The sequence below is a fragment of the Camelus bactrianus genome, chromosome 1, assembly GCF_048773025.1.
Source record: "Camelus bactrianus isolate YW-2024 breed Bactrian camel chromosome 1, ASM4877302v1, whole genome shotgun sequence".
Classification (NCBI taxonomy): domain Eukaryota; kingdom Metazoa; phylum Chordata; class Mammalia; order Artiodactyla; family Camelidae; genus Camelus; species Camelus bactrianus.
In genome coordinates this window covers 58,107,744-58,135,072 of record NC_133539.1, presented here as the reverse complement: position 1 = coordinate 58,135,072, position 27,329 = coordinate 58,107,744, and the positions used below count along the sequence as shown (strand labels likewise).

Sequence of the window (27,329 nt, the reverse complement as noted above, 5' to 3'; positions counted from 1 at the left end):
TTGGAAAACTCCCGCCCAACGTTTCTTGCCTATGGCTTCCCCGGAAAAATTTATCTTCTCTTTAAATTGTAAGTTTACAAATTCCCTTTGGCTGTAAACAGTTGCTCCAAGATTAGACTAGAAAGCTCCCAATTTTTGACCTTCATCTCTGGACCACAGCAAAGACTGGCCATCGCCTTTGTGGCTCCCCTCCGTTTGGGTACGCGGGACCGTAAACTCAGGGCACTATCTTCCACTCACCCAAGCCACAGCTGAAATCAGCAGCTCTGGGTCACTAGACCTTGTTCAGGCACAAAGATGGCTTCACTTTTGCCGCAGACTGGTATTTTACAGAGTTTTTAGAACGTTTGGGGCCCATTTGAGCGCTTCTTTCCACAATCAATTCATTATCAGAATTTTACCCTGCTTTCCTTCTTTTGCATTTGTTCCCTGATCTGTTAAGATTATGTCTAGAAATGTGAGGAGATCAGTACATTCACAGCTATTTTTTATGGAATATTTGCTAGGTGCCATGCACTCAGAATGGACGCAGCAGACAGACAGAGTCCCTGCCCTCACTGAGCTCATGAAGCTGTGGGGACAGAGGAGTTTGGACACAGTGAAATAAGTGCTTTTGGAAGGAATAACCAATGTTCCTGGAACAAATGAGGAAGGGCTCCAAGCCCAGGTGTGGGGGCTCCGGGAGGGTTTATGGGGAAGCAACGTGTAACTGGAAGCCTAAGGGGATTGGGGATAAACTTGGAGGGTTGGGAAGAGGGGAGTTCCTTGGGATTTACTTGTGGAAGGTCATCTGAGCTGCTGAGTGGTAGCCAGGGTAGAGGCAGGAGGTCAGCCAAGTGGCTACTGTAGTGTCCCAGGTGAGAGGTGAGGGTGGCTGAGACCAGGGTGCTGGCTAAGCAGGACTGAGAAGGGGTGGGATTCCAAACTATATTGCTCTTGCTGAAGGATATGGGCAGGGAGAGAAGACACTCAAGTGCGACTCCATGGTCATCCACGCTGGCCTGAGCAACTGAATAGTTAATAGTGGCATCTACCCAGTGGGAGCACGGAGGTGGGAGAGAGGCTAGGAATGTGTGTCTCCTTGACCATAGTAAAGGAGTGTTTCAAATGAGAAGGAGGGATCATCATGCAAATACTACCAACACATCAGATAAGAGAATGTCTGTTGGACCCTGAGAACCTGGCAAGCACTGTCTCCTGGTGAGGGGGGAGTAGAGGGAGACGGCAGTAGACTGAGGGCCAAAAGGAAGGGAAGGAAGTAGAGGCAGCAAGCATTGTCAGCTTTTTCCGGAAGTGTGACTGTGAACAAGAGGAAGAAGTTAGGTAGCATCTTGCGGGGTTATAGAATCAGGGAGTTGTTATTTTTGTTTTTCTGGCTTTTTAAATATATTTAAGATTGAAGAGTCTTAGATATGTTTAAATATTTGTAGAAAGAAGTGTAAGGAAGGTTGAGGACACAGATTGTGAGAGATGGTGGGAAGGGATACTGGAGGCACTAGCCTCAGGAAGGGGACAGTTTCCCCACTGCACCAGGAAGAAGGTGCGGGTGGAGTACGGAAGTGGGTGATTTTGAATGATTGGTGTTGGGGAGGTCTGGGAATTCTCTCCTGCCGGATTCTGTTTTCTTTGTGAAGGAGGTTATGAGGTCTCTTAGACTCTGCCAAAGTTAGAGCTGCTTCTTCCTGCAGGGCTAGACCTTACGTATTGTCTCTTAGTCACAGTGAAACTAAATTTCAGGAAGAAGAGAACCAGAGATGGGTCAAAGAGTGTTTACTGGACTTTAATTTCTGATCCAGAATAATGCTAAACCCTAAGTTACTTACTACCTCCAGCTTTCTTCCTGCAGGTGGCGCTCATCACCCAGTCCAAATCACCCTGGACCCCAACAGGGGTAAGTGGGGAGGATGCAGAAGGGCTGGGTAACTGCTCTCAGCCACACAGTAGTGACTTTCCCTTCAGAGCATTGTCACCCTTTCATTTCAAACCACAACTAAAATCAGCACTCTCCTCTCCCCAGTTTGAGGGTCCAGAACAGGGCAAACAGTTTATCTTTTTCCTCACACCATCATTTTATAAAAATCAGAGTGAAGCTGAAACTATAGTAAAAGTTTTAGCTAGCCATTTCTGGATTTCTTTTGAGGATTTATTTAATCCTCAGCAATGTGCCTGGCCACACATATGGTCTGCTCATCATTCCCGGGTCGACTGGGGAGGAACTATCAGAGGATCAGGATGGCAGGTCTTGAAAGCCAAGGGAAAAAATTTCTAGGAGCAAATTGTTAACCATCATTAGCCCCTGAAGTACTTTGTCTTCTTTCCTAAATTTTGACCCTTTTCACTTGTTGAACCCATAACCTCCCCCACCTACAGTGTGCTAATTCTCTCACATTTCTGTTTCACAGGGGCGTCTGCCTCCTGAAGCTCATTTCCTTCCAAGGAAGCAAGTGCCCTATCAAGGGGGAGGGGGGGAGGGGGGGAGGAAGGGGAGCGGACGCCAACAGAGAGGTGGCTGTTTTTTTATGTGGCTGTTCCTTGTTTCTCCTGCCACCTCATAGTCTCAGCTGATTTTAATAGAACACTCACATTTACATTTGGGGGCTGAACTTCCCTTTCTCTGTTTCCTCAAAATTTCCCCTTTCAGCTTCTCTACGAACTTCTATAAACCTAGCATCAGGCTCCTTTCAACTTTTCTACGAACCAGCTCCAGGCCCCCTGTTTCTCATGCTCACCTCTTCGCTTCACTTGGCTCCTGAAATTCCTAGTCTGGACCCCGAAAAGAGGACATGATGTCAGAAGTGGGGTAAGCCACTTTTCTGTTACCTCTCTAAATTCATACAATGTAATTCTAAATAATGGTGGTTAATATCTGGCTCACAAAACTTCTGAAAATTGAACAGTCAGCTCTGGTGATCCAGTATGAGCCAGCTTCCGCACAAAACTATACCCTTATCCCAACAGAGGTGGTACTGTCAGATAGAGCAGTCAGTACGCTCTCCTCCCAACCCCACACACAGCTTAGTACAAGTGCTGTACTAATATTCTCCTAGTCAAATAGGCTTTGAAGCTGATGGCTTCCTTTCATTTCTGCGCCCAGTTAGTCACCAAGACATTCATTAATCTCTTCTTTACCTTTGAGAAATATACCTTGGAAAAAATAAAAGCAGTAACGAAAATCATAAAACAAGGACACACGTAGCTTAAAAGTTAAAATGTAATAATTAATACAACAAGCCTATGAGAAAATTAATATTTCCTCCATTTTACTAAGAGGAAACTGAGGCACAAAAAGGTTAACTCTCTTGCCCCAGTGTCACACAGCTGGTTAAAGGTAACGCTGGGATACAAACCCAGGCAATCTTCCCCTAGAGCTCAGCGCTATCCTTCTCAGTGCTGTTCTGCTCAGATCCCTTCTGCAGGGTAATAAACCCCCTCCCCAGCTGCTGCTCGCAGGGCTGCTGACAGCTCACAGCATGGTCCCTCACCGGCCTTGCTTTTGCCTCATCTCTCCCATCCTTTGTTTGAGAGGGGAGGTAGAAAGGGGGTGATGAGAAGGGGTGAGGTGAAGGCTTTTTTCCAGGCTTCTTAGAAAATGGATTGGAGATCTTAGTTACTGGCTCTTGGTCCCAGATTGTATCAGTTCTATGGAAATGGCTAATAGTGGATATTAGTCCTTGAAATCTATCCTCTGTCTTCTGTATTAACCACCAATCTTTTATTCACTTAACTTTATGAGTAAACATGACTACTTTTGGCTTTAATTTAAGAAAAGGTATCATTGAGTACTACATTTCCCAGGTGTAGACCATCAGACAGAAAAACATGATTTAATTACATGTAGGATAATAATACTGTGTTGGGGGTCCCAAGATCACCCCTCGGGTTCAGTAATAATCTAAGAGGACTCACAAAATTCAGAGCACAGAAATACTCACAGCTGCAATTTGTTACAGTGAAAGGATACAAAGCAAAGTTAGCAGTGGGAAGGTGCATGGGGGGAGTCTGGAGGAAAGATGGCCCAAGGGTCTTTTCCCAGTGAGGTCGCAAAAGATGCACTGAATTCCTCAAGCACTGAATTATGACCACGCATGTGAAATGTTGTCTGCTAGGAAGGCCCATTACAGACTCAGTGCCCAAGGTTTTTATTTAGGGCTGGTCACGCAGGCACTCTCTACTTAGCATGAACCAAAATTCCAGACTCCCTGAAGGAAAGCGGGCATTCAACACAAACCACGTTGGTCGTACAAAGTGAGCCATATTTCTTATCAATTAGGGAACTGGGGGGCCCCTCCCCAAATTTAAGATCAGATGCCAACCAGAGGCCAACTTTGCAAGCAGGCCTTTCCAAGGATGTGTCTCAGGCCTGCTGCGTTAATTAACTTTCTTTTCTGCACAAGCATGGTCCTGTCAAATCAATTGGATTAAATAATATTCTTCAAAGTAGTAACTTGAAAGATAATGTGGTCATTTCGAATTACAGGTGTTTTATAACTAAATAAGTCATAGGGTACAGGAAAGTGACTTTTAACAATACAACATCCAAATCTGTTTTATCAAATCCTGTGTCCTTACTAATAATTTTTTTTCTCAAGTTCAATGAGCAGTGGTCAAATCCAAAGTAAGCTGAAAAGAGTCATAAAAATGCAGTTCATAGCCAGAAACTAAAATACATTCATAGACTTGAGATGACACAACTTTGCCTAGAATTTGACCACATAGGCAGAAATTTCAGAAATTCAGAGGTTGATAAAATCATCCCCAAACTCCAGGGAGACTATGTCATGTTCTCAAGTCTCCTTTGCTTATAGCTCAGTCAATTCCCCTTGAAACTCATCGCTCCTGGTTGGAATCCTGATGTTTGCAGGCAAAAGCCATACTTAGAAACTGAATGGATGATCCATTCTCAGCCACAGTGTTTGTCTCTTTTGAGGTAGTCACAGTGACGCACCACGCAGGGTCTGCTTTAAGGAGAGACCTGTTGACTCAGCTGCTGGACATGCTATCAGCCAACAGCCTTCAGCTCTCGGCTCATTAGGAATTACATCAGTGGCAGAGCTGCCTTGCCCAAGGCCATGCCCTTCCTGGGGTAGCCTTCATCCAATGACTGATTTGGTTGAGAATATAAAGGCCCAGCCTTCCCAGCCAAACATGGGACAGCTCTGACAGGCCATTTTAGTGGTCAAGCACCCTTTGGGGTCAACTGAAGCTATCTTCTGGCCCACACTGCAGCTTGACCTCTTTGTCCAATCCAGCTTCTTCTGTCTCCCTTCTACAGGTGCTGACCCCAAGGGCATTCCCTAGTAAACATCCTGCATACTACACTTCATGTGAGTGTCAGATCCCTGGAGAAGCCAGCCTGTAACATAATTGGGTATGATGTTTTAAAGCATCTTTTCATTCCATTGAATGAGGGCAGATCAGCAATTGGGAACGAGGGCCATCGGCCCGATCCATGCATCTTTCACAGCCCAACCAGAGCACCTTCTAAAAAAATCAGCAGTGTCCTTCCTCCTTGCAGTTTCAAATTCAAGGTATTTGGATGACATATTACCATCAGTCAGAAAGCACAATCTTGTGAGTTATTCTACATACAAGAAGGTAGATATTTTAAAGCCCTTACATTCTAGAAGTCTTTACTCTGTTTGGTAAATTTTTTTGTTTCCATAAGTCAATCATATCCCTGAATTAAAAATAAATGAAATCTCTATCCTACATATCAACTTCTTCCTTAATTCCCATAATTTGTCAGTGAAATCAAGGCAAGAACATAAAGAAGTTTCAGTATAAATAACTCTCTTTTTATATCCAGCAATGAATCTAGCTTTTAAAAATTCTTGACACAGCAGGAGCTGAATACATTATTCTAGTTGTCTTTTGCTGTTTAACAACCATCCCCAAAATATTGTGATATAAAACAACAACACTCACTTATTACTATTATCTTTCAAGATTCTGGGGGTTGGCTGGGCTCATGTGGGCAATCTCCCTCAAGGTCTCTCGTGTGCTTGTAGTCCGACTGTAGGGGAGGCTGGAGTCATCTCAAAGGCTATTTTACTCAAACACGTCCGGTGCCTAAACTGAAACAACTCAAACAGCTGAGGGCTGGAAAAGTTGGGGCTCCTCTGGCATCTCCATCAATATGTAGGCTCACCATGTAGTCTTTCCAGCATGACAGCTTCAGGGTAGCTGGACTTCTAAGGTGGCAGCCTGGCTCCTAAGGCATGTCGAGAGGGACAGGGGAGAAGAGAAAGAGAGAGAAGAGCGAGACTAATACTGTATTGTGTTTTTATGACCTGCCCTCAAAAGTTATGCAGCACCACTTCTCCAGCATTCTCTTCGTTAGAAGCGAATCACTAAGACCAGTGCGCATTCAAGGAGAGGAGAAATAGACTCCACTTCCTCCCAGGAGGAGTGTTGATAAGAATTTGATGACATATTTAAAGCCACCACATACGCCTAATCTTTTCCTTTTGAGCTCCCTTTGTTTATTTCTGTCCCAGCTGATGTTGCCGGGCCAAGTGATCCTGTTTTCATTTGTAGTCCCCCAAAGAATGGCTGATTACAAAAGCCAACATTTATTTAGGACTTACTCTGTGCTGGTACTCTAGTTCCCAAATTATATCCTGTTTTGGATTATTCTTTACTTACTGTCCAAATAAAATATCTCAAGTCCCCATCCATTGTACTGTGGGAAGTTCCCTCACCAATATAGCTCTTTTCAGGGGGACTGCACTTTTCCAGATTGAAATCTGCTTCTTTTTTTAAAAAAAAAATTTTATTGAAATATAGTCAGTTTACAATGTTGTGTCAATTTCTGGTGTATAGCACAACACTTCAGTCATATAGGAACATACATGTATTTGTTTTTGTATTCTTTTTCACCATAGGGTACTACAAGATATTGAATATGCTATACAGTATAAACTTGTTGTTTATGTATTTTATGTGTATTAGTTAGTATGTGCAAATCTAAAACTCCCAATTTATCCCTTCCCATCCCCTTCCCCCTCAATAACCATAAGTTTGTTTTCTACGTCTCTGAGTGTTTTGTAAATTTACAAGTTTGTTTGTCTTTTTTTTTTTTTAAAGATTCCACATATAAGTGCTATCATATGGTATTTTTCTTTCTCTTTCTGGCTTACTTCACTTAGAATGACATTTTCCAGGTCCATCCTTGTTGCTGCAAATGGCATTATTTTATTATTTTTAATGGCTGTGTTGTATTCCATTGTATAAATATACCACAGCTTCTTTATCCAGTCATCTGTCAATGGACATTTAGGTTGTTTCCATGTCTTGGCTACTGTAAATAGTGCTGCTACGAACATTGGGGTGCATGTGAATTAAGGTTCCCCCTGGGTATAATCCAGGAGTGGGATTGCTGGCTCATATGGTAAGTCTATTTTTAGTTTTTGAGGAATCTCCATACTGTTTTCCATAACGACTGTTCCAAACTGCATTCCCACCAACAGTGTAGGAGGGTTCCCTTTTCTCCATACCCTCTCCAGCATTTATCATTCATGGACTTTTGAATGATGGCCATTCTGACTGGTGTGAGATGATATACCTCATTGTAGTTTTGATTTGCATGAAATCTGCTTCTTAGCTCCTGTTTCCACGCTGCTCCTGTGTTAAAGACACTATCTTCTTTCTTTCCCTCAAATCATCACTGGCACATTCACTGAAGATTTGGACTAGTTATATCTCAGTGCAGGAATCAACTCCTAGGTCAATGTCATTCCTAAGTATTTCCAGGAATTTATCAGCCATTTCCTATCTAAACCATCTCCTCACTCAGTGTTAATATGGAGAGGTCTTCCCACAAGTGCTAGATCAGCAGTTAAAAGTTGGTAGCCACCCAACTGAAGCCTGCCTACGACCTGCTTTTGAAAATTGAATTAGATGCTAACATTGGAACAGTGTGAGTTTCCATATAAACCTCAGATTTCCAGCTTCTCTTGGGAAAAAGTTGGACCAGTTCCCAACACTTGATTTATTCCCTCACATGTCAGCAATCAAGTGGAGCCAGGATCAGCCAACTCCTGGCTTCTGTTCACTGAAAGTTCCATTTGGCTCACTTCATTCATTGACATTAACCTCTAGCCCCCACTAGACAATTGGGTTTGCAACCCCTTGCCCTAAAATCCACTTCCTCCTCCACCCCGTCCCGACGTCCTCAGCCTTGATCACTTTTCTTTGAGTCACCCACACAAACCTCAAATTCCTCTCACTTTATTATACTGAATGATTCAGCTTTTCTAATATCTTGCACCCACACCTTGTCACCTAGACCAGAGGGGCAGCAAAAATTTTCTATTAAGAGCAAGATAGCAAATATTTTAGGCTTTGCAGGCCATATGGTCTCTTCGGCAGCTCCTCAATTCTGCTGTCATGGACCAGAAGCAACTGTTGGGGGAAATATCATTAAAAAACATATCTTCTGCCAACCCAGAAAACTGTTCCACAAAGTAGAAGAGAAAGAAAGAGAGTAGAAAGAAAGAAAAAGTTAATGATTAAGTATTAAACCAGAATGTGGTGCTCATCACAGGCAATCCACTAAAGGGGTGCTAAAACGGAGAGAAATCTCACCTATATGTATAGCCAGGCAGATACAGGCCATGACACATGCTCTCAAGAAGAATGATAACTAGTCCTCAAGTAAGAGGACTTGACAGCACCTTTTGTTACACATAGTTCATCCCAAACTCACCTGGTAATTGGGGTGTCCATCTGTGTTAGCTAATTGCCTTTATCCAGAAGAATAATACAAGTTCTGCTATCTCTATGACAGGTAGGTAGTTACAACTTGGAGACCGAAGCCTGGTGAAGTTAGGCTCCCACCCTCCCAGGGAAACTGGGAGATGGGGTTCCACCTTTCTTAATGATTGCATTTCAAAGAGATGGTTCCCAGATTGTTGAGAAAACAGTCCTGGGCTGTAAAACTGGCCAGAGGGTTTTTTTTTTTTTTTTAAGCTTTCAAAAAGATTAATGTATATTTTAAAGGGGCAGGGAAAGAATTAACGATTGCAAATTTTCCAAAGCTGAATCAGAAAGTGGAGTGGAGATTTCTTACTTTTATAACACCTGAGCAAATTAATTAAAATTTTTTTATTCATTTTGCCCTTATGCAGCCATAGAATGTACATGCATAAAGGAGTGTGGCTATGTTTCAATAAAACTATTATGGACACACAAACTTGAATTTCGTTTAATTTTCACATGTCATGAAACACTATTTCTCTTTTGGTTTTTTACTCTGCAACTATTAAAAATATAAAAACCATTCTTGGCTTGCAGGCCGTGAGGTGGACTGGGTCTGCAGACCGTGGTTTACCAAGCCCTGACCTAGACTATGACAGTGATGGGGATTCCACATAAAGTGCTTTCCTAAAAACAATGAATCATGGATTTTGCCACTGCCTTGGAAGCCAGTAGTCAGCTGTAGTCAGTTTTTTTGTTTTAATTAGTATTTCTACTGGATGGTACACCTTTAGTCTTTGTATTAATTTCCTAGGGCTGTTGTAACAAAGTACCACAAACTGGGTAGCTTGAAACAAAAGAAATTTATTCTTTCACAGTTCTAGAGCCAGAAGTCTGAAATCAAGTTGTTGGCAGGGTTGGTTCTTAGTGGAGGCTCTGAGGGTGGAAGTGTCTCATGCCTCTCTCCAAGCTTCTGGTGGTTGCCCCCAATCCTTGGCTTGCAGCTGCATCATTCCAGTCTCTGCCTCCGTTGTCACACAGTGTCTTCCTGATATTTGCCTGTGTCCAAACATCCATCTTCTTAAAAGGACACCAGATTAGGGTTTACCCTAATACAGTATGAGTTCATTTTAGCTTGATTACATCGGCCAAGACCCTGTTTCCAAATGTTACAGTTATGAGTTTGGGGTCAAGACTTCAGCATATCTTTTGGGGGACACAGTTCTACCCAGTGCAATCCCACTTCTCAAATTTCTTTTCTGGCATGTGGCTAGTACCTAACAGTTCCTTTCTGCTCAATTCCTAGGAAACATTCTTTTTGTTAACTGTCTCAGTTGTAACTAAAGGGTGGCAGAATATGCCACCCCAAAGTATGACTGTAGGAGTTCAGGGCATGCCACCCTCAAAATATGCTGCTTTGGTATCTGGATAATTTTGAGCTGTTAGGACATATAAAACAGCAAATGCAGGGAGACGCTTTCTCTGAACTCCCCTGATCTGCCTAAAGACAGACACTCCAAAGGGAACTCAGTTGTCATAAATCCCCTCTCCAGAGTTTCATCAGCCCGGGAAGATCAACTCTTGTTGCAGGAGAGGAGACTGACTAGAGGTCGACACCACACCCAGACACACTTTGTCACAAACTATCACACCTCTCATCTACCCTTTTAAGGGCCCTTCATCTGTCCTAAAAATCATTTACTCTCCCCTCAGAGACCTACATCCCTTTCCACTTTCCCTGTTAAGATGGTATCTAAGTCTGGATTCTAAGCCACCTCGGGTTATTCACCCTAATTATGCAATCTCGCTGGGTATCTCCCACATGCACATGAGGTATACATGTAATAAACTTCTGTTTGTCTGTCTTTTGTTAATCTGCTTTTATTACAGGGGTCTCAGCCAAATACTCAGAAAGGTAGAAGGAAGCTATTTTTCCTCCTTACAGAACAGTCCCCTAGACTAGGGCAAGCCACTGGATCATCCTTTATGTCTGACCTCTTCTCTATGTAAATATAGCTGCAGTGAAGTTCACAGAACCAAAGTGAAACATCATCATCTTTCCATCTGTCCAGTCAGGGGGGCAGCAATGAACTGTATTTCTTTAATAAGCCAGTTCAGTGTCCTGCAAAGAAAATCCTGTTCTCATTAGAGGAATAGTAAATTCTTTCAAAATTGAATTTTAACACCTTTACGGAATAATTCACAAGTCTGTTGATCTTAACCCAACTAGAAACGTTCCCTCTATCTGTGCTTATGGCTCCTTTATGTCTGCATACTCAGGGTTCTTTTAAAGTTCTGATGTAAACGCAGTCTGGTATTCTTCCTTTTATGATTTAGCCAAATGTCTTCTATTCCCCTGTATCATTTTTATATCTTTTATATATCACTATACTAATTTTTGTTTTGATTTTCTAGTTGTTTTAAGTGGGAGTGCTGGTCTGTCACTGGCTAATCCATCTCACTGGGAAACAGGTTCATTTCACCCTAAACATTTTCATTTTACCTTCTTATATTTTAAAACCAAAACATTTTTTAAACTGAGATGTAGTTGACCAATAATATATTGATTTTACCAAATGTTTTCTATTTCCTGTATCATCTTTATATTTTGAGTATATCATTTTGATATACCAAAGTTAGCTTCTGTATTTTGGCATTGTTGGCATCTTAGCTATCTTCCAGTGTTTTACTATCATAAAATAAACATTGCATATGTACACTTTTTGTTTTTTATTAAACATTCTTTCCTCAGGATAAATTCTATTACTTGGTCAGGGGTTAGGCAAATTTATGATTCTTTCAATAAAGCATCATTTTGCCCTTGGGAAAAACTGGCTTCATTTACATTACTATCATTAATGCATGAGCCGCTCTGCTTTCCTGAAGCCTTGCAGGCTTTGGGTTTTTATCACTTTTCAAAAGTTTTTCTAATTCTATTTTTAGGTTCAAAATGAAACTTAACAGTAGGTTCCATTTTTACCAACAAGGTGGACTGAATATTTTAAAAACCATGATTTAAAATCATGTTTCTTCTTATATGAACTGTCTTTTAATCATTTGTTTAATGGACAGTTGATATTTTTGCCCATTGATATGAGCTTTTATACTTTTCAGTTTTTGAACTTTCGTGTTTATGGGCCAACATTTTCTCTATTCTTCTGAATTTTTAAATCTCAGCTTTATTGATGTTCATTCCATCAAAGTTAAAACTATCTAAGTAACAAACCTGTCCATCTTTTTTTCATTTCTATTCCATCAGCAGTCAAAAAGTGATTTCTCCCAGGGCTAGACTGTTCACATACATGGGAGTATATCTGTTTATATTTTTAAGTATTGAGCTTTCAATCCACCTGGAATTTTTTGGCAAGTATGGTGGAAGGTATGGGTTTTTTAATATTCTTGTTGTTGATATTCTTATATACATACCAAGGGTCTCAAAGGGTTCAATGTCTGCCAGGACAAATTCTGCTCATGACCCCTTTTGACTCTGGAGTACTCTGATGTTCTTGCCCATTTATTTTCCCACATAAAATTAAAACTACATGAATTCTATGAAGTGTTTTATTTCTAACCAGTGGCTGGTCACCTAGGATGGGTGAGCTATCTATAGTTATTATTACTGATCCATTTGCTTGTTGGTTGCTAAAAATGTTTTTGCTGTCACCTTCTATTCTCCCTTTTCTTTTTCTTTCTTTCTTTCTTTCTTTCTTTCTTTCTTTTTTTTTTTTTTTTTTTTTTTTTGTTGTTGTTGTGTTAAATATTCTCCCTGTTCTTAAGGGTTTATGTGTCCATTTAAACACCTTTATTGTGGTTTTCCTAGGGTTTAGGGAGGAACCAAAATTAGATGTGTTAGGGATGTTCTTGCCTCACACAGGAAAGAATTCAAGAGCAAGGCATGGTAAAGTGAACACAAGTTTATTTAGAGAGACACACTCCATAGACAGAGTGCAATCTGTCTCCTTCAGAAGGGAAAATGGCTTAGGAGATACACACTACATAGACAGAGTGTGGCCCATCTCAGAAGGCAAGAGAGAGAGGACAGTGAGAGTGACCAGGAGGTGCAGAGTTTTAGGTTCTATGGGCTTGGCAATTTCATATGCTAATGAGTAGGAGGATTATTTCAATGACTTTGGGGAAGGGGCAAGGATTTCCAGGAAACGTCCCCCTGCCCACTTTCTGACCCTTTATGGTCAGCCTGGGAACTGCCATGGCACCTGTTGGTGTATTATGAGGCTCAAGGTCTACTGGAAGTCGAATATTCTGCCATCTTGGTTCTAACCAGTTATGTCCTGTCCTCAATTGTTGTGTCACTCCTTCAATGGTTGTGCCTTGCCCCCTTTCCATCCACTTCAGGTGCATATATGTAGTCACCTTAACCCTGAATCACAAGTTTTAAAATGCTAACGTAGTCAAATACATTTACCTTGCCTCTTTATGGAAGTATCATCGTGTAGGCATGAATGATTGTTAACTCAGTTTCCAGCCCCTCACTCCTACCTGGAGAATCGGGGATGGAAAGTTCCAAGCTTCTAATCATGGCTTGGTCTTTCTTGCAGCCAGTCTCCATCCAGGAGCCCACCCAGAGTTGCCTCATTAGAACAAAAGACATTGCCACACCCAGGAAGTTCAAGGTATGTAGGAACTCCTTGTCAGAAACTGGGCTCAAAGACAAAATTTTAAAACAAAACATGCTGCTAGCAAGAACAAACTTTCTGCCAATAAAGAAAAAAATAATAATGAAAACGCTTCTCTGTGGGCCTTTGTAGTTTATAGTGCAGGTTGGTATTTCTTTCATATTAACTCCAACAAAATGCCAACTAAAGTGCCTGAGATAAGGAAGATACCAACACAAAATCAGCAACTTAAAATGAACAAGTATGGGGTCAACAAAACTTTAAAAATTCAATATAAATGGGGAAAAAAAGACATTCCCCACCCCCCGGCCCCCCAAAAAGGGAATATTAGAACCTAGAACACATTAAGGGCTACAGATATAATTCAGGGAAGAACAGAAATTTAGGATTCATAACATAAAAGAGCAGAATTTTTACATGTTTCAACATAATGGTAAACATGTCAAACAACAATCATCCAGGCTGCAAAGAACAAAGAACTTTATTTGGGGGTCCTAGGACATGTAACTGGGGAGACATAGATTCAGGTAAAACTGAGGGTATTCTGGGGAAGAGAGTCAGATGCTTATAAGGGCAAACACCACAAGATTGTTCTAAGTTGTCTTGCCAGAATTGTGATTGGCTCCGATGTGCAAAGTAATATTTGTCCTTAAGGAAAAGGCTATCATGAGTTATTTAGTGTAAGGGTCTGATAAGTATCTTGAGTTTCTAGAATAGTGTGCAGCTGTTCCGAATGCCTGTGTTTAAGACAATAAATGGTCAAAAGTTCAGATTCTATTCAGGCTGAGATATGCATAAGTCCCACTTCCTCAATGGCTTCCCAGCTCCATTTTAGAGCGCTCTCTTAGCAATACTGGTGAAATGGAGCAGGATCCTGTGGGGCCCTCCCGGTACAAATGTGTCCCTTTCTGTGTCCCTCGTTTCTTGTTTGTAGGAAATAGGCTTAATTCAGCCTCCTTGACCTTCCCTGAGTTCCAAAGGGCAGATTCAAACAGTTTCCAAAGGGCAGATTCAAAGAGAACTTAGAATTAATATAAAAATGTTTACCTCATATATTCCCTGGAATTCCAGGAGATTCAGTGACATTCAAATTCCTACTCAAAAATTTGAAATCATTCAATAATTATTTCCTTAACTTCTTCTGATCTCCAAACCCATTTCATGGGCTTCTTCCCAATAACAGTTCTTTCTGCATTGCTCCGATTATGGTCACAAATCACCTCATAGTTGCCTAATCTAATGACTATTTCTTTCTAGACCCTCAGTAGCATTTCAAATCATGAACTATAGCCTCCTCAAAATTTTGTTCTTCTATAACACTTTTTCAAAATATCATTCTCCACTGATTCTCCTTCCTTCTAGAAAATGAATTTAACATACATTCAATAATCATTTAATGACCATCTTCTATGTATCAAGCACTGTGTTTGGTCTCTGCCCTCAAGAAAATTTCAGTTTAGTTGGGAAGAAAGACAAGAAATCACTTCCCCTCAGAATGATAAGGGATGAGTTAGAAGAATACATATGGAATGTGAAAGCATATGAAAGGTATGTCTTTCTAGACAAATAACCTCTCTAGGGAGGGAGGAGGAAGTCTGAGAGAAAGATATTCTAGAAAAAAGGAAGAAGAGAGGTTCAAGAAGCATGGGGTGCATCCCCATATTCATTGCAGCACAACTTACAATAGCCAAGAAATGGAAACAATCTGTGTCCATTGATGGATGAACGGATAAAGAAGATGTGGTATATATAAAATGAAATATTACTCAGCCATAAAAAGAATGAAATCTTGCCAATTATGACATGTATCAATCTTAAGGGCATTATACTAAGTGAAATAAGTCAGACATAGAAAGACAAATACCATATGATTTCACTTATATGTGGAATCCAAAAACAAACAAACAAATAAATAAATAAACAAACAAACAAAACCCCAAGGTCATAGATACAGAGAACAGATTGGTGGCTGTCAGAGGTGAAGGGTGGTGGGGGGAGGTGAGTAAAACAGGTGAAGAGCACCAAAAGCTACAAATTCACAGTTATAAAACAGCATGTATAAAGTATAAAGTACAGCATGATGGCTATAGTCAATAATACCATATTGCATATTTGAAAGACAATAAGAGAGCAGATCTTAAAAGTCCTCATCACAAGGGGAAACAAAGGTTTTCTAACCCTGTATGGGGACTGATATTAACCAGACTTATTGTGGTGATCATTTTGCAATATAGACAAATATCACATCATGATCTTATATATCTGAAACTAATATATATCAATTATATCTTAGTTTTTTAAAATAATTGAAAATAAATAGATAAATGAGAAGAATGGAGTGGTTAATTGTAACTGATGTTGAGGAGAAGACAAGTAATAAAAGCAGGAGGGAAAGCTGTTTAGCTGAGAGTGATGAAGGCGTCGCGGAGAGGGCTGAAATGGGAACTGCATGAGGGAGTTGACTGGAGGAAGCAATGAGGGATTCCAGGCACGTGAAGTCCAGCTGAGGTTGGGGACCATGAATTAGCAATGATTCTATCCAGGAGCAGCAGGAGAGACAGTAGGTTATGGAATTAATCCAAAGTCAGGGTGTTTCAAAATGGGTATGATAGGAGGACAAGAGCCAAGAAAGTTGCAGATATTAGGTAAACAGTTGAAGAGAGGTTCTTGTGGTCTCAACAGCTTTAACATAATGAAGCATCTTCTCTTTTAAATTCTGTCCCTTCTGTGGGAGTCTCTCTCTTCTGGATTTCTAAGGAATTAAGTTCATCCATTCAATTAAGTTTTTTCATTAATAAGGCCTTTCTAACAACCTCTTGCTGAGAAAAGAACATGTAGTCCAGAGAAAAGAACATGTGATGTGGATGCAGAAGCTCTGGGTTTATGTCCTGGCTCTCCACTGGCCAGCTGCGTGATCTGGGGTAAGTCATCTGATCCCTCTTACATTCGTTGGTTAGGGCTGCCATAACAAAATGCCATGGACTGGTGACTTAAGCAACAAAAATTCATTTTCTCACAACCTCCGGAGGCTAGAAATCTGAGATCAAGATGTTGAAAAGATTTCTTTCTTCTAAGGCCTCTCTCCTAAGCTTCTAGATAGCTGTCTTCTCCCTGTGTCTTCATATGGTTTTCCCTCAATATCTACTGGTGTCCTAATCTCCTCTTCCAACAGGGACACCAGTCATGTGGGTTAGGGCCAGCTAACAACTCATTTTAACTTAACTACTGCTTTGAAGACCCTATCTCCAAGCACAGTCATAGTCTGAGGCACCGGGGGTTTGGACTTCAATATCTGAATTTTGAGGGGCACACACTTCAGCCCACAATACCTCTAAATTTCGGTTTACTCAGCTATAAAATTGGGGTGATAATAGAAGGTAATAGATAATAGAGATAAGAATGTGGTAGCTAAGAATATAGTAATTAAGGGCATAACGGTTAAAAAAAAAACACACATAATGTGAAAAAATGTAATGGCTGGAACGTACAGGCCAGGCTGCCTGGGTCTGAAGCCACATATGTTGCTTACTAGCTGTATGACCTGGTGCTTTAATACTTCAAGTTCTTATTTGCAAAATGGGGAAACTAACAGTCGAGGTGAGTCCAAGTTTCACAGGTTTTGAAATTTATACACCTCAGAAAAAGAATACAAAATTACAAACATACACTTACGTATAAAAGTGAGTATTTAGAATCAGAAATGAAATCATAACAAAGTATACATTTCAAAATGTTGAAAATCCTATTCCCAATATTCCCATATACACCTTTCCTTGGCTGTATTCCCAAAATGCTTATGACCACTCCAACACCCAAGGGAAGTTTGAGAGGTCTGAGAAGTCAAAGTGGGAAGAAAAGAGTGGTCTTAACCCGTGGTGCTTAAAATATCTTACTTTTGAGGTGCTACTAAATCATAAAACCATGTGAAAGCATTAGGGTACCTCTCGGGGCCTTTTAAAAAGCCTATGCAATTGGATGCGAATGAATCAGGAGTGGTCATTAGCATCATCTTCAACTAAGAGCAAATTATTAGGTGATATGATAGAGGTGATGAGGACAGTGTTCCCAGAAATTGAGCAGGATGAACCTGAGCTACAGGAGAGTGACTGTCTCCTACTCGTGATTGTATCCCCTAGGGTAATAGCATTTCAGTTGAATGCTATTCAATGAACGCATGAATGAGGAGCCAGTGGGAGACACTGCAGTAAATCAGATGGGGGAGGGATTAAGGGTTTGGAAACTAAAAGGAAGGCTGAAACTGAAAATCCCGTGGGATAAGATTTAGTAGGATTTGCTGACTAGCGGTAGAGGTAGGGTGTCTGGGGGCACAAAGAAGCAAGGGTGGCAGGACAGCTGGAAGCATCGTGGCACCACAGGAGGAGGAAAGTAGGAAATGAGACAAGTCAAGAGGGGTGGCTATTTGCAAGAGATGATGACAAGTTTGGATCCTGATATGAAGTTTATGGTAACAGAGAAGTCCCTCAAAGAGAACCTGGAGGCGGCTAGAAATGCTGATTCGGGAGTCAGGGCAGAAATAGTAACTGAGATAGTAAGAGCAAACGACTCCCCCAAAGGGAAAAGATGAAGAGTGAGAAAACCATGAAGTTAAGGGGCCAAATATGAAAGAACTTAAGGAACACAAAATAAAGAGGAAAGATGGATAAAAGAGGCATTGGTCCCATTGCCGGCCCTCAGGGTCTAAAAGGTTGCCCACTCTCTGCTTTACAGGTTGCTGCCTGGACTCAGCATTGAGTTCATTAACAATGCTTAGTGAGACTAAGTCTAAAGGAGTCTGGGTTATTCAGAATCTCTGAGTGTCAGGAGGCTACAAATCTGTTCCAATGGCTGGAAGGGAAACAGATGTGTACTTCCGCTGTTTACACTCTTTTAGAACAATGGAAACCATTTTCATGACATCATTTTCCCCAAGAACATGAGTTATTATCTTGTACATTAAGTATCCACCTTGTGTAATTATATAATCTCTGTGAGGCTGTGCAGCTGGGGAAAAAAAAAGGAAGAAAACGAAACACACACAGCACATTACTTACCGGAAGTGACCATCTGATTACTGAGAAATGAAAATAACTGACATCAGAAAAAGCTGTGGATTCCTGCCAAGTCCAGCTCCCTCAGTCTAGCTGGTTTCATTCACTGGGACTGTGACAGGCTCTTTTTTTTTTTTTTTTTTTTACAATCAGGATTCTTTAACTCAACAACTACATTGTTGAGTGTTTTGGATGCTGTTTAAAAGCTGGGTTTATCTACTCAGTTCTCAAAACAAGCTTGTGAGCTTAACTCTTAATCCCTCCCCCGACCTGATTTACAAGCCTATGAGGTGCTGGTTTATCCATTTCACAGATTAAAGAGAGGCACGGAGAAATCAGGTCAGTAGACTAAGATCACCCAAGATTTGCCCAAGATTTGAACCCAAGCAGTCAGTGTCCAGATCTCTGAACCCCCATTCTACTGTCCAGAATAGCAATTTACATATATGTTCATTCAACCAGATTAATTTTTCAGGGAGGTAAAAGCAATGTATTCTCAGATGTGTGGAGATGTGAAAGGATGAAAATTTCTCAGGACCTTGAAAGCTCTTGAGCACTTGGAAATTACAGGGCTTGTTTTAAGGCATTGCCCTTTCATACCCTAAGTAAGGCAGGGTTCCAGCAAAATGGAGGAGGAGAGTGGGTCCCTGTCTGCCACCACCCTGCCCTCCTGGTAAGCTCTGTCACCCAGGCACTCCCTGCCCCTCTGGTGTCCCACCTCCCCTCCCCTCCCAGGCAGCCTCCTTGGGCTTTTCCAGCTTCTCCAGCCTAACTTCATTTTAGGCTTCTGTCTTCTAGGTACAGACAGCTCTTCCGGTGCACTAATCCCTTTAACATCCTCATGCTGGTGATCAATATTACCTGCCTCTGATTTCTTGCCAGGAATTTATTCACTCCAGAGAAAATGTCTTAATCAGAGGAGAGCTATTAAGGTGAGAATTTCAGGCGTGATAGCAGGTGAGTTATGGGAATGTATGGTCAAATGTGGGAAACTATGACATTTTCAAATCACTCTCATGGCTGACTGTCTACCTGGCAAGGCATGAGTCCTGGTTTTAAAGGATAAATAGTTTATGATCCATCACTCTTAGAGGTTTCCCACTGTGATATAATAAAAAATAAATATTTGGTCCTTGTCCCTGGTTTCTGGCTCAGAGTTCCTAAAACCCTTGGAATCTCCATAAAAGACTGTCTTTTATATGCTAATGAGATAACTCTTGGGGGCTGTGGGGCTAGATGGCTTCAGAATAGAGGCCGGTCTCCAGAAAGACCCAGCCACAGTTAGCAATTGGAACTCTCAGGGGAGGTCACTCCCTGACCTCCGGGGAGAGAAGAGAGGCTAGAGATTGAACTCAGTCACAAATCTAATTATTTAATTAGTCATGCCTACATAATGAAACCTCCATTAAAAAACCCTAAATAAAGGGGTTCAAGATCTTCCAGGTTGGTAAAGAGATCGAGGTACTGGGAGGGTGGTGTGCCCAGAGAGGATACCGAAGCTCCGTGCCCCTCCCCACACACCTTGCCCTAAGCATCTCTTCCATTTGGCTGTTCTTGGGTTGTATCCTTTATAATAAGCTGGTAAATGTAAGAAAAGTGTTTTTCTGAGTTCTGTGAGTTGTTCTAGTGAAGTGCCAAACCTGAGAAGTGGGGTGTGGGAACCCCGGACTTTAAAGCCAGTTGGTCAGATGCGGAGGCTCCTGGGACTTATGACTGGCATTTGAAGTCAGGGCAGGCTCATAGGACTTGAAAATGAGTGAAACAGAGACCAGAAACAGAGACAGAAAAATAAGGAAAGTGAAAGTGAAAGGCAGAGGTGGAGACAGAACAATAGAGAGACTGAGACAAACACAGGTGGGGAGAGACTGAAGGAGAGAGAGAATTACTTTCAGGCAGGCAGGAACTGAGAGTAACTGTTTTGATTTAATTAACATACCTAGGCCTAGCCGCATATTTGAATCACCAGGAATGTCTTCCAAAACTACTGACACTGAGACCAGATACCTGACCAATTAAAATCACGCTCTTCAGGGGTGGGGCCTGGCACCTGTATTTATAAAGCTCCCCAGGTGATGCTGATGTGCAGCCGGGATTGAGTGTCATGGATGTCCACTAACTGGAATATGAGGGTCTGCATCTTCTGCTAACTGGTGATTCCCAGGAAGAGGAAGCCAGTAGAGGGGAAGGGCAGGCAAGAGCCAAACTGAGCATTTAGTACCTGTACTAGTAACCTTTCTCCCTCCTCATTCTGCCTGTGTCCCCGAGAGTGCTCAGGCCGGAGCGACGGGGTGCATTTGTGAAGGGTGATATTATGTGATGAACATATTGTCTTCCCCTTTAATGCTGAGGAACAGAAGAGAAAAACAGAACTGGGTTGAGAGTAAGTCAAGGTAAGTTATAGAGAAATAAAAGGTGGATTTGCACAGCCTCGTTTGTGGTTAAATTCGGGTCTCTCCACATATGGACATTATAGGGGATGGTAAGTATAGCCCAGCATGAACTTCTGGTGGGTTTAACTTCTCAGATTTATATGATCTCAATCCTTGACCTTAAATCACAGAACCAATGCATTACACACCACTGTTCTGTGGAGAATTTACTAAACAGCACCACTTACCAAGAAATATAAAACATCTCCACTTACCAACACGAGGTTCAGACCTTCTTTGGTTTGGCTTGAGGCTAGAACATTGTTTGAATGACAGTCTTTCCAGCTGTCTTGGTCTTTTGACTGTGAAGAAAACAGTAAGAGGCATTATCAGGCAGCGCCATCTGAAAACCTTCCTCATAGGTTTCCAAATAGAAAATAACTTAGATTTCACAGATTTCTCTAACTCGAGCCTAAGGTTCAAAAGCAAATAATTTATTATCCACGATTTTTGAGTATCAGTTGTATTTAATACCTCAAATGCCAGTGAGCTCTTGTACTTATTCCAAAAATCCTAGGCTAACAGACTCTGTCAGTATCCCCTGGCTCTTAACCATTAAAGCGCACCTTGGTCATATTTCCAACTGTATTGCTAGTCTCAGGATTTACTGGAGTGCCAAAGTCGGCTTTGCTTGACATGGAGAGAAAGTGCAGGTAAATTAAGGTGCCCTCCCACTCCCTCAAGCCCTTATCCAATGATTGACTAGAGTTGGTGTAAAACTATCGCAGCAACCTTGCCCCCCAGAGAGGACTCACTCTGAGTTTCCCTAGTGGGATTAAGTGGTAACTGATTTGCTAACATCCTCTACCAATGTTGTTTAGTTCCCCACTAAAATCACTTGCAATTGAATCCTATTTTCAGGTCTTTTTCTGGGAGACCCAAACTAAGACACAGTCCTCAGTCCTCCACAATAATGCATTTGTGGTTTGACTATCAATCAGTCATAGAATTTTAGAATTTAACAGCAAGAGTTCTTTTTTTTTAAATGGAGGTACTGGGGATTGAACCCAGGACGTTGTGCATGCTAAGCATGCACACTACCACTGAGCTGTACTCCCCCTCCCCTTGAATTTTAGAATTCAAGGGTCATCACAGATCATCCAGTATAGAAACTTCATTCTCCTGTAAAGGAAACCAGTGTATGAAGGGGTGAAACCACTTACTCCAAGTCAAACTACTAGCTAACAAAGGACACAGTACTTGAATCTGCTCTGCACAGGATCTGGAAGAGAAATCCACCTACCTGATGGTATTCTCACACTTACAACCAGTAATAACATGGCACATGTCACCTCCACACACCTTGCCCGCCCACACCTGTGACAGACATTACCTGGTGTCAGTACTCTTTTTCCATCATCCCAGATATCATCTCAGAATTCTTCTCAACAAGGAGTTCCAGACAACCATCATTTGATCAAAGGTAACCTATGAAATGAAACAGATTTTCCATGCCTGATCTAACTCAAAAAGTATATGAATTCTCTTTGCTTAAAGCCATCTCAGAGAATTTTTCACTCTACTTTCTGTAACAAACAGAAAACTCCAGAAGGACTGGGGATGGGCTTCTTGAACAATCCTTCTCACTCGCTAAGGAACTTCATCCTTCACTTTATACTCTCCTGCGAGCAGCCTGGTATGTTTGCTGAAAGCATTATCAACAACCTCCCAGCCCAAGAATTCCTTGAACACAGACTCTTACAAAGCACTGATGGAAAAACTAGAAAACCTTCCAGAAGAACCAGCCACATTCTGTCAACTTGTGTTTTTCCTTTTCAATGTTTTGGTTGGTGTCTTTAACTGTTACAATTCTTCTCACATCTTCCAAACAACCTATGATTATGACCATCTCCTTGAACATTTCAGACTCAATCAAAACTCTAGCATCTTCTACACTGCTTTTTATGTCCTCCCATACCACTGGCCTCACATTCAATTCAGTGACATGATATTTAGACATGATGTAGGAGAATTTTTTAGAAACATCTTTCTAGGCCTTGATGACATTGACCTTTGTTCTTCCTTAAATAAGTTAGGTAGTTGCAGACCTGATTACCGCCAGCTCCTTACAGCTGATGTGGGGCCATGTTACCTCACCGTGACACTTTCTCCTTTTATAATTTATCACTCCAATCAGGTGAGGCTTTCTCTGCAAGATCTTCCACATGAGAGGATCCAGGAGCACCAGGAATGGGGCCGGCAGCCTTCCCAGGGGCTTCTCCTTTTCCATAGGAAGCTACGCCCAAGAAATAACACATAATATGGGAACACAAAGACGAGCCTTTCATTGAAGATAAGTGTTTTGGCCAATTAAGTGTCCACTACTAAAAATAAAAAATAAAAGATATCATTCAGAAAAAAATCTTTGGCACAAAAGAAATCCTGATACTAATGAGACTGAAATAGAGTGTCTACCTAAAAATGGTACCACTGGCAAGCTGCTCGATGAAAGATGTGACATTCATGAATGCAATGGGGCTAATCCTCACCTAATGAAATAGATCTATTCCAGTCTTGTTTATTTTACAGTAAAGTTTTATAAAATTAATTTGATTTTCCCATCGATAGTACAATATTAGAGGTGATTTTTTTCTGAAAAAAATCTGGCCCTTAGGATTCAATAAATACAAATAATAATGCATGAGAAGTTCAAAATAACCTACTAGAAGTAAAGCCAATATCATTTTTTAAAAGGATAGTTAAAATAGTAAAAAACATTAAAAACAATTGTTTGTTATAACCAAAAGTCATAAAAGGTTAGATTGCCTAGGAGCAGAGCCCAAAATGGGGATCTATGTGCAAGTGATTTATTAAAGTTGTGCCCTTAGGAGAAATCTGTAGGAAGTGAGAGCTTAAGAGAGAGAATATGGTTTAGATTAAGCCTGGCTTCTGCCTGATCCCACCGAGATCTCTAGAGTATACAGATTGGATCACAGTGTTGTCTTAACCTTGAGGCAAGGGAGCTGGGTTCTTATACCTCCAAACCAGTCAGTTATTGGCTATGGGCCATTCTAGTTGGGAGATGGATGTAAATCCCCAGGCACCTCCAGTGTCCCAAAGGCAATCCTCTGGAGAAGGTTTTAAGTGTGAGTTCTTCACAGCAATACATGCAGCAGTTGGATTCTGAGTGTACCTAATAAGTAAAAGAGAATCCAGGGCATCTGGAAGAGGCACCAAAGGAAAGGAAGAAAACTAAGGGAAGTCCAAAGAATAACTGCACAAGTTTAGGAGAAAGAGAATGTGGCGTAGTGGCTAAGTCATGAAAAATACCTAAGGGATTTTGGTTGACAGTAAATTCAGTATAAATCAACAATGATGTCGCTGTATTAAAGGGGGGGGGGGAATAACGCTAATTTTTTAAATAATAAGAACTGTCCTAAGGTGAAATGGGTCAACTTGGGAGACAGTGAGTTCTCAGGCAAACAGAAGATGCTCTGATTTTACTTCTAAGGAAACCATTTTGCTTTTCTGGGGGTGGGAGAGAGGGAGAGTGCATATTTTTCTTAATTGAATTCACCTGCCTATTTTCAAATGCATTTTACCCAGTAGAAACAGTATATCATAGTACTCTTATGTCAGAGGTGGTAACAATATCAAAATGGAGGCCACTGAACCATTTAAGCCCTGTTTAATAATGGCTCTTTATCCCTGTATCTGCTGACACGTGTAGCTACCTAAAACAAAATTCATATCTATCATTTCTCACCAAATTAGTAACTTGTGTTTCCCATTTCTCTTGTTGGTAATTGTAATAGCTTTATTTAATGAATACCTGTTATGTGTCAGATATTTTACAAATATTATCCCATTTAATTTAATCTTCATAATGACCCTGTGAGATAGATTTTATCTCTACTTTTTAAATGAGGAAACAGAATCAGAAAGTAACTTTGCCATTGCTATCCAACTAGTAAATTCTAGGAAAATTTAAATATATACCTTTGAAACTCTAAAGGCCAGTCATGCTCTAGAATTTCTATATAGAAGGCTGAGGGGTGACAGCCTGGCTAGAAGTAGGGGGTGATGAAGGGAGTTTGTCTTGAAACTACGTTTTCCTGGATTGTGTAAGTAAGATGGCACCAAATGATCCCTAACTGCTAGCAATCACACCTTTGCATAGTCTCCTTGCATGCCATATCAGGATTGGTCTTTGTGACCAACAGAATATGGCAGATGTCATGCTCTGTCACTTCTGAGGCTGGGTTACAGAAGGCACTGCAGCTCTTTCCCCAACCCCCAAAAGTCTCTCTGCAGGATGCCAGCTGGCATGTCATGAACAGTCCTTTAGAGAGGCCCTCATAGCAAGGAACAGAGGCCTCTGGCAGCAGCCATGTGAGTGAGCTTAGAAGCAGACTCTCCAGTCCCTGCTAAGCTTCAGATGACTGCAGCCCCAGCTAACAGCTTGATAGCAACCGTATGAGAGATCTTGAGCCAGAATCACCCAGCTAAGCTGCTCCCAAATCCTGACCCAAATAAAGTGTGAAATAATAAATGTTTGTCACGTAAAGTCACTAGTTTTGGGGTTATCTGGCATGTAGCAATGGAAAACTAATATGGATTGTATGCTTGTTTAGGATGGCTTGAAGAAGAAGGCTGGTGGAGATTGTGGGAATAAGGCTAAAACCCCCACCTCGTAACCCTCTGTGGCTAAGTCACTGCTGAAAGCCAACCTCTAACCCCGATGCCAGTGATAGGAATTTTAAGGGTTTTAACAAAAAATTTTAAGTATATATACATATTAGAGTAGAATAGAAAATTGAGTGCATCAGTTCCTTAGCAAGAAATGCACATGTTGCAACAAAACTTTATTTTCCAAGTTGCAACAAATACTTGTGTCTTCATAATAAAGTATGGGTTGGAGTATAATATAAACATTTTTTTATGGTGCACTGTGGTTAAAAAAAGGTTTATAAAGTGCTGCACTGCACTCTATATGACTCAGCCTCTGCTATTGGTCTGTTTATTCACTAATGGATGGAGAGCAGACTGAGACTCAAGTGCACATGTTATCTTCAGAAGCACTGAATGTGCTTAAATATTAACCATTTACCAGAATATAACCATGGTAAATGGCTTTTGAAAGAAGTTCTCCAGATGTCAAGAGCTTTAAGGTGACAAGTATGGGAGAGAGATGGGCCTTCAAATTCTTCAAGATTGGGAGGTTGGTATTGGTCCTAAGAATCATGCAGTTTTAAATGTAGAAGTCTGCAAAGTGAGGGAAACCAATCCTAAATGTTCGTGTTCTCACCGAGTACCAGTTAAAAATTTGCAGTAATACCAATTCATTGCTATATTAAGAATCAGATATTATTTCAATCTAATGCTAAGACTATTAGCTTCTTAAATCACTACTGAAAGTTAAGCTCCTTTTCTTTCTAGATAGCCTTTCAATGTTTGGCTCTCCTGCCTGACTAGTTTCCACTGAAGCTATGTTAGGAAGATCCTAATGTCTGCTTCTCTCTGACTGAGCTCATCCACTTTCCCTTCCAGTCTTCCATCCATACCTATAGTTTCAGGGAAACCTTTTGGCTTCACTACCAATTCCTAAGGATCACAATTGGAGGTGATGTGCAGGTGAAGTATGATCTTTAAAAATGTTCTTTATATGGTTGTACCATCCAAAAGTATAAACTTCTTTGTGGCATAAATCTTTCAGGAGATTGTGACTGCCTTTAAAATGGTTCATTAAATTTCCCAAGTTCCTACCACCTGGTTACAGATGCCTTGGGAAAATCTGGTTTCCCAACTTTATGGTATCCATTACAAACATTAACAAATGTTCTGACATCTGCAAATAAAAATCAGTTTAATAGCACTGTAATTTCATTTCATATCAGAAGAAAACAGATTTTAAAATGTAATTTGTCCTACCAATATTTTTGAGAAAGGAGACTAAAGCAACTTTAATACTGGATGTTACTTCCACCCTGAAGTCACCGCTGATGTCTGACAGGCCACTAATCGACTCCACAAACAAGGATAGCACACCCTCAGCCATGGTGTCTTGGATATTGTGAAATGCAACCAAAAGGGAGGCTTGTGAAGAGTCTTTTGAAAATTCATCTGTTTCAACCACTTCCATTTCATTCATTTTATCCACTCTTCTGAAAACTATTACTTCTGTACTGAGGATTTCCAACTTAGCAATTTTTAAGGAGACAGAAACACTCAAGATAGTAATTTTTATATCTGATTTGAGAATTGAAAGCCTTTGGCCTTTATATTACTTTCAGATGTTTAATACTTTGAAAGAAAATAGATTTTACTTACTGCTTTTTTTTTTTTAAAGAAAGAAAACAATAACTCTTTGGTTCAATGATAATGTGAAGTTAAACATAATACTTTGTAAAGTCAGATTTACTCACCAAATCACAGGGAAAAAAATAAACATGATAGTAAATGGTGGTGCTCATCCACTGACCGAAAATAATTGGGCTACAACTCATTACTGAGAAGAAATGTTTCTGTTACTGCATAATGAAAGAGCAATCCAAAAATATAACCAAAATACAAAAAATTCT

General features: G+C 40.8%; 1 long non-coding RNA gene across 1 annotated transcript; it reads left to right on the top strand.

The window, feature by feature from the left end:
- Positions 1-2: 2 nt before the first annotated feature.
- On the top strand, positions 3-22,148 carry LOC123613089 (uncharacterized). The gene is made up of 6 exons (XR_006720440.2): positions 3-68; positions 1,847-1,891; positions 2,642-2,800; positions 5,273-13,328; positions 16,131-16,252; positions 19,178-22,148. It is a non-coding gene; the product is annotated as an uncharacterized LOC123613089 (long non-coding RNA).
- Positions 22,149-27,329: the final 5,181 nt, after the last annotated feature.